The sequence below is a fragment of the Opisthocomus hoazin genome, chromosome 2, assembly GCF_030867145.1.
Source record: "Opisthocomus hoazin isolate bOpiHoa1 chromosome 2, bOpiHoa1.hap1, whole genome shotgun sequence".
Classification (NCBI taxonomy): Eukaryota; Metazoa; Chordata; class Aves; order Opisthocomiformes; family Opisthocomidae; genus Opisthocomus; species Opisthocomus hoazin.
This window is the reverse complement of record NC_134415.1, coordinates 72,871,197-72,885,449: the sequence shown is the minus strand read 5'-3', so window position 1 is coordinate 72,885,449 and position 14,253 is coordinate 72,871,197. Positions and strand designations below refer to the sequence as shown.

At 43.4% G+C, this 14,253-nt stretch overlaps 1 protein-coding gene across 5 annotated transcripts in view; it reads left to right on the top strand.

The window, feature by feature from the left end:
* The window catches only part of PKIB (cAMP-dependent protein kinase inhibitor beta), a 58,019-nt gene that overhangs the window by 22,384 nt on the left and 21,382 nt on the right, over window positions 1–14,253 (top strand). For 2 of the 5 annotated variants that reach the window (XM_075446848.1, XM_075446860.1), the window contains exon 2: window positions 8,068–8,122. The exons of 2 other annotated variants lie outside the window; for them this stretch is intronic. The gene's annotated coding sequence lies outside the window, so the exon portion shown is untranslated. Of the gene's footprint in view, window positions 1–8,067; window positions 8,123–13,032; window positions 13,103–14,253 lie in introns of those variants that run through there. One more of the 5 variants, XM_075446868.1, reaches the window with a different exon arrangement.

Below are 14,253 nucleotides of genomic sequence, written 5' to 3'. Positions count from 1 at the left end.
AGTGACACATATATATCATAACCACCCAATTACTGCACTTAATTTACTACAAAAAGCTTGGTCGTGCTCTTCTTGAACCGCAGTAGTTGCAGTGGTCATCTAATGATTTAAGTAGTTATCCAGTCCTGGATATGACCGTCTCTCTGGGAGTGAGTTGTGGGAGCATTTTGGTAATCAATTTTAGTGTACAGTCACGCAGATGAGCTTAAACAACCTGTTGTAGGAAATCCTGTGCACGTAATCTGTTCTGGTGGTCACCAGTGAGGGCATGGCAAAGGGGGGACAGATTCTAGTGACTTCAGTGAGCTTAGTAAAGGATGTCTCATTACCTGCTTGACTCATAGAGTGTCTACTCCTGTTGTTTTTACACGCATCTCTGGGATGCTGGGAGAATTTCTAACCAACTTTGTTATTAGCATTACGGCAGCTGGATATCCGACTTCTGTCAGTCGATGGCATTTACAAGTTCAGTGGCTCTCCTGTTCTGAAATCACGTCAGAACCTCATGAGAGGCACTGTCAGAATGAAAGATTATAGCTGTGAACTATTTGAAAAATCAAGTATAGAGGGAATGGAAGATGACAAAGATGGAAGCCATCTGAACAGAAACAGTCTTTTTCAAAGGAAAATTGAGAAGTGGTAGATTTTCAAATAATGAAAAGAAGCGTAAATTTGGGATAGAATCAAATAGGAAATATCAAGACTATCTTGGAAATACTGCTGAGGCTGGTTGAGCTTTGTGCATGAGTTATTTGCTTGGCTTATTTTCATCAGCCTGTAGCAGTGCCCTTGCTGGGGTAAGGGGAGGCAGCATGCTGTTGAAACAGGTCCAGCAGCAGGCACAGCACAGGTAGCCCAAAGGCTGCCGGGGTGGAGCTGAGCTGTAAAAAAAAAAAAAAAAAAAAAAAGCAACCCACCGAAAACCCCGGAGACATCCGCAACTTCATCATCTCTTTGGCTGCTGGATGCGTCTGGAGGGCTGGTGGCAGAATGCACCTCAGAAAGGCACGGTGCCACGCTAACTGCAAACAGCATTTCCCTGCACATTCTGCTGCTTCTTCTTTTACCCACACAGAGGAACACAGCTCTTAATCAAGTAAATTGAGTTGCAGTCCGGGAAAGCAAAAAGGGAAAAAGAAGCTGATGAAATTTCTGGTTTTTAACATTTGAGGGGAAATCAGGTGTCCTGGGAAGGTGGAGAGGCACTGTGGTGGGCATTTGTGTGTTTTGTGTCAGCAGTCAGAGCATGGCTGTATTCTCAGAAGTCACAGTTAATGCTCTGGGGGAAGAATGTAACGTATCGTTTACATCCCAGCTGTACTTTGTTGTTTGCCACTCTTTTCAGCACAGAACCATTGTCCTTTCTTATTTTCTATCGCTTTTATAAGCTGCTAGAGAATGGGATTGTGTGGAGGGAGAGCCAAACAAGAAGACTATAAGGTAAAATTTCCATTTTTCTTGCAAGAGACTAGCTTCTTAGTCTCAACAAAAAACCTCCACCTGCAGTTTTCCTGGAGTCTGTTGCTTTAAAAAGATGTTTTCAAGATTGATTGGTATCAGGTGTGCGGTGCCATGTGATTTGGGCGTTACTATGGTGACCACTCTTTTTAGATAGGTTGTCAGAGACTATAATTGCGCTTAAAAAATCCTGCGCATGGTATGATAACCTGCACGGAAATAAGCTGTCGCCTCACTCAGACCTCGGTCTATCTGTGTGAATTTGCTGGTTCTTGACTGCTAGCCACCGGGGATTGCGTACTGATGTTTGGGGGAGATTTCTCTCCCTTCTCCCTTTCTGTGTGACAAACAGGCAGGATTGGCTCTACGGTGGAAGAGGAAAAGACTAGGTCCTTTCAACCACCATCCCTCCCCAGCCCCTTTTGAGTCTGTGGCTCTTTCTGCGCCTCAGGCATGCAGATACGCCGGGTCAATGCTCTGCTGATGTCCACGTGGCTCTGCTGGTGTCTACCTTGTGCTAGGGCACATGAAAAAAGGGGTTTTAGTGCCATGCTGGCATCTGCATGGTCAGACTGTGGGCAGCAGCAAGCCCAAAACACTTTCTCTGCCTTCCGTAAATCTCTGACCAGGGGTTGAAATTAAATTAAATTACCCTTGAAAATGCCGCTTGCTCACCCTTTGTATTTCATGGGTCCTAGCACTGCAACCACATGTTTGCCTTTTACGCTTGTTCATTAACATCTGCAGGGTTAGGGGCACGGGTTAATTGGCCCCTCTGTCCATGCACCGCTTATGTCTGTGCAGAGGTGGTTTGACCTTTTGGCTGCCAAAGCCTGTAGATTCCTGGGTTTCTGCTTCAGGCCAAGGAAGTTGTAGCTGACATGAAAAGTAACAAGCTCACAAAGCTCATTAGCTTGAATTCTGCATCAGTAAGATGAAAGGAAAAGAGAAACATTGGTAAGGAGCAAGGAAGCGATGGCGTGGGTTCAAGGTCAAGAGGCGAGGGCTGAAGGAGCAGCAGAGGTAAAGGGTAACGTGCCTTCCTGCCCCGATTCTTCTGTCGCAGCTACTGCTTCTCAGCAGCAGCAGCGAGGAGCTCCAGGCTCAGGCTCCTGTGGTTGCCCTTAGGCAGGACGGCGTGAGCAGCAAAGGGAAGCCTGCTTCCCGTCACTTGCTGCATCTTCACTCTTTTGGTCTCCTCAGAGGGCTGGGCCTGAGGCCACTGCAGCACAACAGACCTACAAGAATATGTGTCAGTGTATCGGACTGTTGCAGGAGATTGGATGTCAGGGAAAGGTCTAGTGTTCCAACAGAAAATTCCCCCGATGAAAAAACCTTTCTGATGAAGTCTTGCATCGAATTCCTGCAGTTTTAATAGCGCTTGATCCTTTAAGTTGCTAAATAACTTCAGCTCTCCCCAGTATCTGTGGAAGTCAACAAGACTTGGTACTCTTCAGAATTAAGACTAGAAGGTTGAACATTTGGACTTGATGTGTCCTGGTGGTCTCTCTTAAGCCTGCAACTGCTATTTTGAAAGGCAAAATTAGAAAATAAGATAAAATAAGCAATTATGGCCCCAGTTGTACAGGGTGCTTAAGCATGTGTTTTTAAGCATGCAGCTATGAAAATTAGAAGTGCTCCTATGTACTGGAGCTATGCAGAGCAACGGTGTATAGTGCTACAACTTGGAGTTAAAGTGGCATTTGATTGTATGTTGCGCTTCGGTTTATTGATTTGACATTATCTCCTGTTGTATTTGAGTTGTCTTTTGCTAGGTAACAAGTGGGCTCTAATACAATAAATAAATGGAATATAGTCAAATAGTTAAAGGTGAGTGTGGGTAGCAGTCCTTTAAGTCCACTTTGTCATGTCCCTACTGTATTAAGTACGTGCCCTTCAGCTGTGCTGGGAGTCTTTTAGAAGGCAGAGTTACTCCAGGGGTCAAATCCTTAAGCTGAATTTTCCCACTGACTTTTAATGATATTCATGAATGAATTTGAGATCAGTGAGCTGTAAGAAACATTTCCAAATATGGAAAAAATTGAAACAAACCCTAATACAGTCATCAAGCAGTTTGAAAAATTAAATATCAAAAGCAGATAAAGAGCAAAAGAAGTCAGGCTTTGTATAGCATAGAGCTCAAACATTGATATGGAGGCTGACTGAAATCTGAGGGGATGGTAAACAAGAGCATCTGTCCTTTCAAAGACCATGTTTGTTAATAAAGAAATAACAAGCATGTTAATTGGCTGCTTTGCATCTAACTATATAAAGAAGACTGGAAAATGCCAGCCAAAACTACTACAGACAGGACAGTCAAACACAGAGTTGTTTGGCATAGAAGTGAGAGCTTCCCACTTGGATTCCTTACTTGAGAAAACTGTGACACAGGAAGTGACTTAACTTACCAATTATTGCCTTATTCTTCACGTTTTTACTTCTGTGGCCCTGATTCCTTGCTTCCATATGGGAAAGGGCTTTCCCTTCTGATTTTGCTGTACTCCTCTAAGCAACAGAAACACACAACAGAAAACCATCTGGAAAGCAGACTCAGTGCCAGCCCCATTCAGAACAAAAAAGCTGATTTTTGGTGCCTGATTTGGAGTACCACATGCTCTGCCCTACATGTCTCACAGCCGAACTGGAAGTCTGTCACCATGCCCAGTTTCTGAAAGATGGAGGCGCTTAGAATACGAAGTCCTGCTGGATCACTTGGTAGTTCCCCATCTTTTGCACACCTGTTGGGGTGAGCCGCTCAGCCTGAAAGCTCTTGGTAACTGTGGCCATCTTATCCTGCTTTGTGCATTGCCTGCAGCAAGCTAAACACTACCCACTGAGGAAAGCACACTTGTCGGACCATGTCTGGAAGACTGTGTCCAGTTTTGCCCCTGCCTTACCAGAAGGATGTTGATAAACTGGAGCAGGAGACCACCATGTTGATTGGGGAAAGAACACTTGCCCTGTGAAGGGAGGCTGAGGGGCTGGGGCTTGTTCAGCTTGGAGAAGACTTGGAGGAACCTAAGAGCAGCCTTCCCATACCTATAAGGTGTTACTGAGAAGATGGAGCCAGGCTTTTTACAGAGTTGCACGGCAGGAGAACAAGAGACTATGGTCATGAACTAGAACAGGGCAGGTTCGGACTTGAGGTGAGGAAAACGTTTTCTTCATGAGGGCAGTCAAGCCGTGATACAGGTTGCCCAGAGATGTTGTGGAGTCTCCATCTTTGGAGAGGTTAAAAACCTGACTGGAAAAATCCCTGAGTAGTGTGGTCTGAATTAATTATTTACCATACTTTGAGCAGGAGGTTGGAGTAGATGACCTCCTGAGGTAACTTCCAACCTGAATTACTTAATGATTTTATACCAATGATTTTTCAGCCTTGGTTTATCCTCTACTTCTGCCTCTGCCCCAGACACCTCCTCCTCGCTGCATAGCCTGTCCCACTCTCAAAGGCCTACAAGTAATGCAGGATATCACTGCTGTTCTCCACCAAATGAGCCCTGACATGATGAAGAGTGTGCTGGTTTTGAGATGTTGACAAACTCCTATTTTGACAAAACTGTACTTTGTCTTCAGAAGGGAGTTGCTCAGCCAGGACCTGTAGGCAACTGTCCCAGCAGGAAAATGTTTGCTTTCCTTTCATGCTGCCATCTATTTTATTTAGAATAATGTTCTGTTGTCTTTAGCATTGCTGCTCATCTGGAGGCTAGTATTTAACTTCTTCAGATGACGGCTGGAAAGAAGCTATAGCAATAATTAGCAGGAAGGCGGAACTGCATTCCAACAAACACTCAGCTGAGGTAGTTTAGTATAACAAAAAGGAAGTTTTATTTCTGCTTCAGCAAATGAAGAAATAATACTGTCTGGTGTTCTAGCTTCAAATAAGTTCAGAGAACTTGTATTCAGGGTCCAAAATAAAGTGGAGCAATTTCTGGGTGCAGGAGCAGGAAGTGAGCCAAAGACCGTGGGTACATGTTCATTTAGGCAAAAAGACAGATGAAAAAAAAAGTTCAGCCCCACACAGTAAAGCAGTAGTCATTGGCAAGAGACTGAGTGACTTGCTGCAGCAGGGAAGTGTAAAACATGTTTCACACCCAGTCATCACCTTGACTGATTCTGTACGGGAGTTCAAGCCTATGCCAGTCTATCCCTGTGGGCTTGTAAATCTGCTCGGTGAGGAAGGCAGTTCTGACCGATGCTGGAAGTGTAACTTACTGATTTCCACCTGGCTGCCTCATCCATTTACTCCCATCTGAACAGAAGAACTTCATTTTGTTAAATTGTTTTCACTGTGAAAGAGATGATTGCCCCTTTTTCTTTTTCAGGAGACTGACAGTTCAGGATTTCTCTAAATTTATTTTGTTTGATATTGGAGAGTTGGGTGCAGAGGAACCTGATGAAGTTCAACAAGGGCAAATGCAGGGTCCTGCACCTGGGGAGGAACAACCCCATGCACCAGTACAGGCTTGGGGCAGACCTGCTGGAGAGCAGCTCTGTGGAGAGGGACCTGGGTGTGCTGGTAGATGACAAGTTGACCAGGAGCCAGGAGTGTGCCCTGGTTGCCAAGAAGGCCTATGCTATTCTGGGGTGCATTAAGAAGAGTGTGGCCAGCAGGTCGAGGGAAATTCTCCTTCTACTCTGTCCTAGTGAGGCCCCATCTGGAGAACTGTGTCCAGTTCTGGGCTCCCCAGTTCAAGAAAGATGAGGAGCTACTGGAGAGAGTCCAGCGGAGGGCTACGAGGATGATGAGGGGACTGGAGCATCTCTCCTAGGAGGAAAGGCTGAGAGAGCTGGCCTTGTTCAGCCTGACGAAGACTGAGAGGGAATCTTATAATATGTGAAGGGTGGGTGTCAGGAGGATGGGGCCAGACTCTTTTCAGTGGTGCCCAGCGACAGGACAAGGGGCAATGGGCACAAATTGAAGCATAAGGAGTTCTATCTGAACATGAGGAAGAACTTCTTTACTCTGAGGGTGACGGAGCCCTGGAACAGGTTGCCCAGAGAGGTTGTGGAATCTCCTTCTCTGGAGATATTCAAGACCTGCCTGGACGAGGTCCTGTGCAGCCTACTGTAGGTGACCCTGCTTTGGCAGGGGAGGTTGGACTAGATGACCCACAGAGGTCCCTTCCAACCCCGACCAGTCTGTGTGGTTCTTTGTGGTTCTGTGATTCTGAAGGAAGCATCAGCGGACCATAGTGTCTGAGAAACCACCAGAGTCTGCTTCCCCTCAGACTTTTCTTCATGTCTCATGCACCCCTTCTGTTTGTAAAGTATTCGGCAAAGTCAAGTAGGATACCTTGGTTTGATTTAGTTAGTTTTTTTAGTTGTCCCAGGAGCAGTGACCCCAATTCCTTTTCATATGCAGAACTCTTTTATTTTAGAAGACTGGACAGAATAAAGTTGAACTAGTTTGTACTCTTCCTAATTATGTTACTTGTTCCCTTCACCTCAGCTGACTTTGAGAAAAACTCAGAAAGCTTGTGCTTTTCTTTAGCAGCATAGTCAGAATCCATACAGAATGGGCAGATGCAAAGACATAATCTAAGATGTGCCCATGGCTAGTCTGAAATAATGACTTAATAATAAATGTGAAGTAAAGTTAGGAAAATTGCAGAATTTGTTTTTCTTTCCTAAAATTAAAGGGACTCAAAGTTCATATTTCTTATGTGGATTACTGACGCCTAAAGTTTCTAAAATTGTGAAGTAAAGTATATAACAAAGTATATAAAAAGGACACTTTCTTTTTGGGCCACTTTGAATGTTTGGTATTGCATCTTTTCCCAAAAAATGTTACTTTTGGAGCTGAAAATTGCTAGATTGGCTGACAATAAGGAGAACAAAGAGCTGTTCCCAGAAAGCAGGGCCTCGGGTTGACAGTGAGGTAGGATCATCAGTTTGTGTATTAAAAGTCACTTCATTTCATCCAGTTACGCTGCCTTGGCAGCTGGTCATCTTTGTTTACTTGGCAGTTGCTAAGAGTTCACCAACTTCAAATTCAGTGATTAACTTGGGATGTGCCTGAGAACTTCTCATTGCAAAAATGCAATGTGAACAAGCCTTTGGAGAGCTTGCGTAAACAGGCTTTCTGTGTGGTGAGAGGACCAAAACGAGGGGCCTTTTCTGATGTGTGCAGAAGTACGTGCTGGCATCAGTTCGGACTTCACGATGTGGTGATCCAGCTCTTGAACTCAGTGCGGCTTGTCAGTGTTTGGGTATTGAGATGGAGACACACAAGTGATGTAGAAATGATAAACACAGAAACTGATGCTCAGAGCTGCCAAAACAGTTACATAATTATCTTCTATTTATTTTGGGCATTTTAGTGGTCCATTTTGCTGAAGTACTCTGTGTTTAAGTTTGCACTGACCTCCTTTACTTTTTTCAGGACTCAACTCCAGCGTTCGTGACAAACTAATGTATGTAATGCATTTAAACTTCACCTAAAGCTGGCAAGAGGCATAATTTTTTCCTGGGTTTAGTTGTATTAAAACTGTCTGAAAAGTCTTTCCAGAGTAAATAATCACTGTTTGAGCTTGGTACATGCAAATAATACATATAATTGAAAACTGACTTTTCACCTTTCTTTTAATCCTGTTCCTTTCTTTGTAGGTGTGGTAACTTCTCACTGGCAGGGACAAATTCGAATAACCATTCCTCTAGGGAGGTAAGAAAAGTCAAACTATTAGTTGCGGTGAGTCAACATAGCGTGTAGCAACAGAGGCAATTACAACTGTCCCATCCTCAGATTAACGCGTCTGTGTTGTGATTGATCTCATTTACTTTCAGTTACGAGAAGCGTGTCAATGTCCTAAGAATTTTTTCAACTGTTGTCTCCAAGAGAACAGCGTCTTGTCGGGGTCCTCTTTAGTGCTTTCTTTGTCAGTATTTTGCTAACGGAACACTAGCAGTGCAAGGAAAATACTCTTTCAGAGAAATACGCAGCAGTTCCTTGTGGCGTGGTCAATGTTTTTAGTGTCAAGTCTTACTAAATAAACATGAAATGTTTTGGTTTAATTTTGTTTTGATTTTACTCATGGTTGGCTTCACCCCTTTCTAACAGCTCAGTTCTGCAGACACCTTTTGTCTAGCCAGTTGGGAGTTAATTAGAGAAGAGAACACGTAAAGTGGTTCGTGGGGACAAAATGAGCACAGTCATTACGGTACTCAGCTGGAAATGTGGAAGTTGTGAATGTTGGACTGACTCCAAGGCCTCTTTCTTCTTGTATAAGAAATAGTCACTGCATAAATTACAGAAGCAATCTTTAGGTTTCAAGCATAATATTTTTCCTCTGCATTTCAAATGGTGGCCTGATGAATGCCAGTCCTGACCACCAACTTCTGTGACATGCTTTTTTCCTCCTCAAAGAAAGCATTGTATTAGAGGTTAAAGTGTAAAGACTAGGGCAAAGCATACACTGACATCAAAAGAGCAGAATTTCAGTTGCAGTACTTCTGCACAGTGGAAAGTGCTATTGCTCAACTTAATCTCTTCCCTAGGGATCAAAGCATTCACCTAGGAGACAGAAGCTCAAGGCAGTTTTGCTTCAAATCACTAGGTATTCTCCTCTGGGCATGTTTTCAAAAGGAGGAATGAACCCTGCCTGGTGATTTGAAGGAGTCGTTGCAAAGGTGATGATTTCTTCATCAGCTGAAGCAAGCAATGAGTAGATGCGGGTGCTTCCTGGCAACCCAGACCAAGGCGAAGTCTGTGATGGGTAGGATCCCTCACATGCCCTTCTCCCAGGTGTTCCCTGTTGGTTAGTTCCAGGCGGCTCTCCTTTCATGTATGAGATTTGTAGGTTGAAGCAGTTTTCTGAAGCATCCAACTTGGTGAAGGAAACATTGGCATCTAGTTCGGTGATTTGGCTTCTTTCTACTCTGTAGGTCTGGTACCTCAAGCAAAGCACCTGCCTTATCTATACACATGCTCTTGGCTTGTGTGGAACAAGAAAAGAGGCAAGATGAGGTCCAGGGACAGCAGTGGGCCTTCATCTTGACAGTCCACAAAAAGCTTGACTTTGCATATGGCTGCTTGCAGCAGGCTTGACTCCACCTTTATTCACTTTAGAGAGAAGAGGTTTTTTCATCAGCTGTGGTGTGAGCCTGAACAGTTCCCTGTGCAGTGAAGTCATCTCACCTTAATGGCTATGGCAACAGCATTTAGAGAAAAAAGAATTTGGATGACATATGTCCTTAGACTTCAGTGTAGGAGATGTGAAGATATCCATACCTAAGAATGCAAAATAAATGGAAATTACAAATAACCTGAAATGCCTTTATATGTATAGGTAAGCATTTTATTTATAAACCTAAGAGTATTCTGGACATCAAGCCAATAACATATCTCATGGTCTAATTCTCATTTCTGTAAAAACTTTATACAAGATAACTTGGTCTATAAAAGGAATGGTTCAGCCTTAACTGAGGCTCTCAAGTGCGCTGAACTCAAGAAGAGTTTCTTCATCTGTTAAAAAATGAATAAACAGAACTTCTTATTGTAGAAAAAGTCAGCAAGTAAAGGTCTCAGCAATATTATTTGGAAAATAAATTTCTTGAAATGAGAAATGCAGAAGTTGTTGCTTAATAAATTATGACATGCCAGAATAGACTTTCCACAACCCAAACCTTATGTTGTTTGGGAGATTCTGAACGCTTTCAGTACTGCAAGACCAACAAAGTTTATGTGAGTTTACAGAAAATAATGCCCCTATGTATGTAATGGGCATGCTTTCATTAAAGCACCCTGCTGCATATTAGGAAGCTGTTAGATCATTAGTTTATCTGGCACTAAGCCACTTGCCAAACTTCTAGGTGTGAAGGTACAGTTGCTGACTCACAGCTTTGGAAGCTGCACTAACAGTTCCGAAAAACCTATCCTTCAGCTGGTAGAAACCCTGGATTGCTGCAAAGATGGATAATATATATGCTTTTGAACATTAAAGTAGGAATGAGAGAACCCATCAGCAGACCTTTACTATGCGCGTGGTGTTTTCTTCCTCTCCTCAGCACTTCGGTAACTACGAAGCAGCTAAAATCAACACATGAAATGTCAGGCTTGGCAGGGCATGTGTGCAAAGAAAGCATTTCAGGCTGAGGATGTGGTTCAGAGCACTGACTGTACCAGTGGGTTGGCCAGTAATATATTGGCTGAAGTAAAAGCCTGGGTTTGGGGTATTCAGGTGAGCAACAGATTTGGAACAAGAGAGCATTTTAACTTGAGATTACATTCACAGTTTTGTGCTTCCCTGCTGATACCAGGCACGGTTGATTGAAGGGAGGAGGAACAGAAGGAAAGAAAATAGGATGGGAAGGGGGTGAATGGGGCTCTGGCTGCCGCATTACCCCAGCTGGGTTGTGCGTGTGCATCAGCATGGTGGCGACCACAGTCTTCCTTTCCGCTGCTGCAGCACTGCTACCTGTGACCCTGGTAACATTTTCTGTCTCCTTTTATTCACACTACTGTCTTCAGATCCTGGTTCTTAATTAGAAACCCATTCTTGCTTTGCCTTGCTAACGATACTTGTAAAATAAACAAACCTTATCTTATAACCAACGGCCAAGGACAGTTACGTCATGGAAGTTTCTTGTGGACAGTGTTACTTAAGCAAAACCAATGAAATTGGTGTAATTGACAAGCATAAGAAGAAAACCAATTCTACAGAGTGCTAAAAGCTGCAAGGAAGATTGCAGATTTTCCTGTAAATTTAGGCTCTCTATTGTATCAGCTACTGTTGCAGAAATGTTGAGGTGGAGGTTGAAAAGTGGTGCAATGTATTTTGCAGTATTTTGAAATCCAGTAATCTCTCCATGACAAACCCCTGTCTACTTCAAAATGCTGATGTTTATATTGTTACTCTAATAAATTTCTGGAGTGGCATTTTTAATAACTAGCACCTGTGGAAAAGGCAGGGGTTCTCTGAGCCCTGTGCAAAGTTTGTACTGGGTTTTGTGAAGTATTATCACTTAATATGAAAGCGCAGAGGGAATAATGTTCATCCAAGAGAGAGTATGGGGCAGAAAAGGTTATACTTGACAAGTACTGAATTGTTGAATAGATCAGTGTAGACTTTAGTGTGGTTTCATACTGTGCCCAAATAAATACATTAGTGATTTGAAGGCTAGCTTCAAATAACCATTTAAACATATTGTTTCCCTTTTTCTCTTCTTTTTATGTCTAGGTTAAGCATTTGAAATAGAGATGACACCGTACAAAAAAGGAATATGTATCTAGGCAAATTAATTTCTATTTCTGCTACCTGACTTTATGATCCCGCTGACATCCACTGAAATGTCCCATTTTCACTTTAGTAGCTAAGTAATTGGCTGATGTGAACAGTTTGTGGGAAGACCCCAATGTCAGTTGCCCCGGTGTACATCCAGAGGAACAGAACTCCTGCGGGATTGCTATAGATTTACAGCAGTTGAGTTTTACTCAGCTTGGGTCCTCTACATTAGAAGAAATCTATACAGTGGTAAATAAAACCCCACCTTCCCCTGAGTCCCCCACCTGTGGGTGACTGACCCTTGAAAAATGCCAGGTGGAGACTATCTTGACTTTGTACAAAAGGTTGAGTCATTTCCTCAACTGAGAAGTTAATTTTTCTTCAGTGTTCCTTTCCTTTTTTTCCCCTGCTGACGTACTCGGCACACAAGAAGCTTTTTGTGTTTGTATAGCTTCAAATTGTTTCAACCTTTCTGATTTTTAAAAGCACGGAGGCTTTTCCAGTGTTGATTTGCTTCTCTAGTAGTTGTGTGACGGCAGGTTATTTTTGAGGAGACAGTAGAAGCCTGAGCTGCTGGCACCTTCCTGGATGTTCCCCTGTGTGATTGCCCACAGCTCGAGCTGTGGCTTGCTTCTGTAGCTCACGCCCAGCCCCTCTTCAAGAAGGACCAAGCTGTGGGGCTGAAGGCATACCTGAAACATGAATTTTAAGGTACCTGGAATTTTGGGGGGCAGAATTGGGCAGATTGCTAAGAAACCATACTAGATGACCCTCTTCCCTGCGAGTCGGTCGGTTCTCCATGCAAATCAGCTGACAGCCAATACCAAGTTAAGCTGCATGCTTATTTCCAGGTAGCTTTCATGTCTGCTGTGAAACTCTCTTTGTGTAGATGCTGAAATATTAACTCCGTTGTAGACATTTGCTTAAAATGTGGTGGGAAGGTATTATTTATCTTTATACCTGTGTGAAAGCAGTTTTTGTGCCATAGTTAGCGTGTTATCGCTTTGGCTGGCAGAATGCCATGGAACAGACAGGGCTTGCTGTCTCACATGGTGTCCAGGCACCAGTTGCTGCCTTTGGGGTGACTGTAGCAGCGCTACTGGTGCAGAGAGATTCTCTCTCCTTTACAGGAGGATGGAGAATTCGTTTCGGACATGGTTGTTAACAACTTATTTTTGTACCAGAAATGCCCTGAACAGAAGGGCTGAAGTCCAGAAGTCTACCTATAAGATATGTGCTCCTGTATGTGGATTTGAGGTCTGTTTATTTATTTTAAATGTATTCAAGTTTCATTTCCTTCTTGGCAACAGTTCAGCTGTCCCTTGGCGTTTTGCTGTAGTCAGCTGAAAGCCAGACACTGAGATCACGTTCCAGTTGTTTCTGGGTGTCTCTGGTATTCATCAACCCCTTCTTGCTGTCCTGTAAGTAGGTTTTTTTTCTTATGCTCTTGTCTGTTGTATTCTACCATTTGTGTTCTCTACTTTTAGGCTGTTTTTAAACTATTTTATCAAAGTTACAAACTAAGCAAACAGAAACGTTCCCTATTATTTAAGTGCTAGTGGTCTTGCTGGTATTCTGCTCACTGGGCTTTACTCACCTCAGAAGTCGTCTTTGTCTTTCTAGGCTCTCCGCTGAAACACTAGAATAAGAATCTTGTTCGGTATGATAAACGTAGTTAGGTTAAAGACTCTATAGATCATATCTTCAAATGCTGTTCTTTGGCTGTGACTGTCGGTGCTTTAGGGAGTTCCCTGCTGAGAAGTACAGCGGTGGGTTCGGTTTCTCTGTGGGCACATCTCTTCCTTCTTCAGAGAGGAAGAGGGGTTCATCAGGCGAAATGTGGCCCTTCGAACGCCAACTGCCATGTCGGTCCTGTAGAGACATCTGTATCACAGCCGGGTTTCTGAAGCTGTGACTGCGAGGAGTCTGAGATGGAGCACAGGCCACCAACAGCTCTGAACTGAGCACAAGGAGCTGCTTGTGCTTGGACCTGGCCTACTGGTCTGCATCCAGTCCTCACAAATTTGAGGGACTCTTTATAGTTTAGGGAGGAGTGCTACAACTTCTAAGGCAGGAACAAATCTTGCTCTTGTGTTCTTCCCCATCAGAATAAGTGAGCAGGGCTTTTGTGGAGGCATATCTGTAGAGATCTGTTTTCTGTCAGCTCTCTACTAAACCTCTGTTTAATTCAACAATTCTGTAGTGGTTTGGTTGGTGTGATAAGGAAAAGTATGTGACCCATGGTTTAAAAATGAGTGTAGCATACAGATCTGTTCAGTGAAAGGTTGTGGCTTTTTGTCTGCAACCGAGAAAATGCAGAATTAATTCTGCATTTTTTTTTGAGAAAAACGCAAGATATAAATAGACGTTTCAACTGCTCATTTTAAAGTGAGCCATAAAAATGTAGCAGAGAAGACCAGAGAAAAATGTTTCCCATGGTGCCTGTAGTCTTTCATAGCTCTTCAAGAACAAGAGGTCACCTGCAGAAAAAGAGAGTCCTTTGAAATCACACTATCTGCAGTTTGCCACCCGGACTCATGCAAGTCTCCAGGGAGAAGGTGCAGGCTCTACT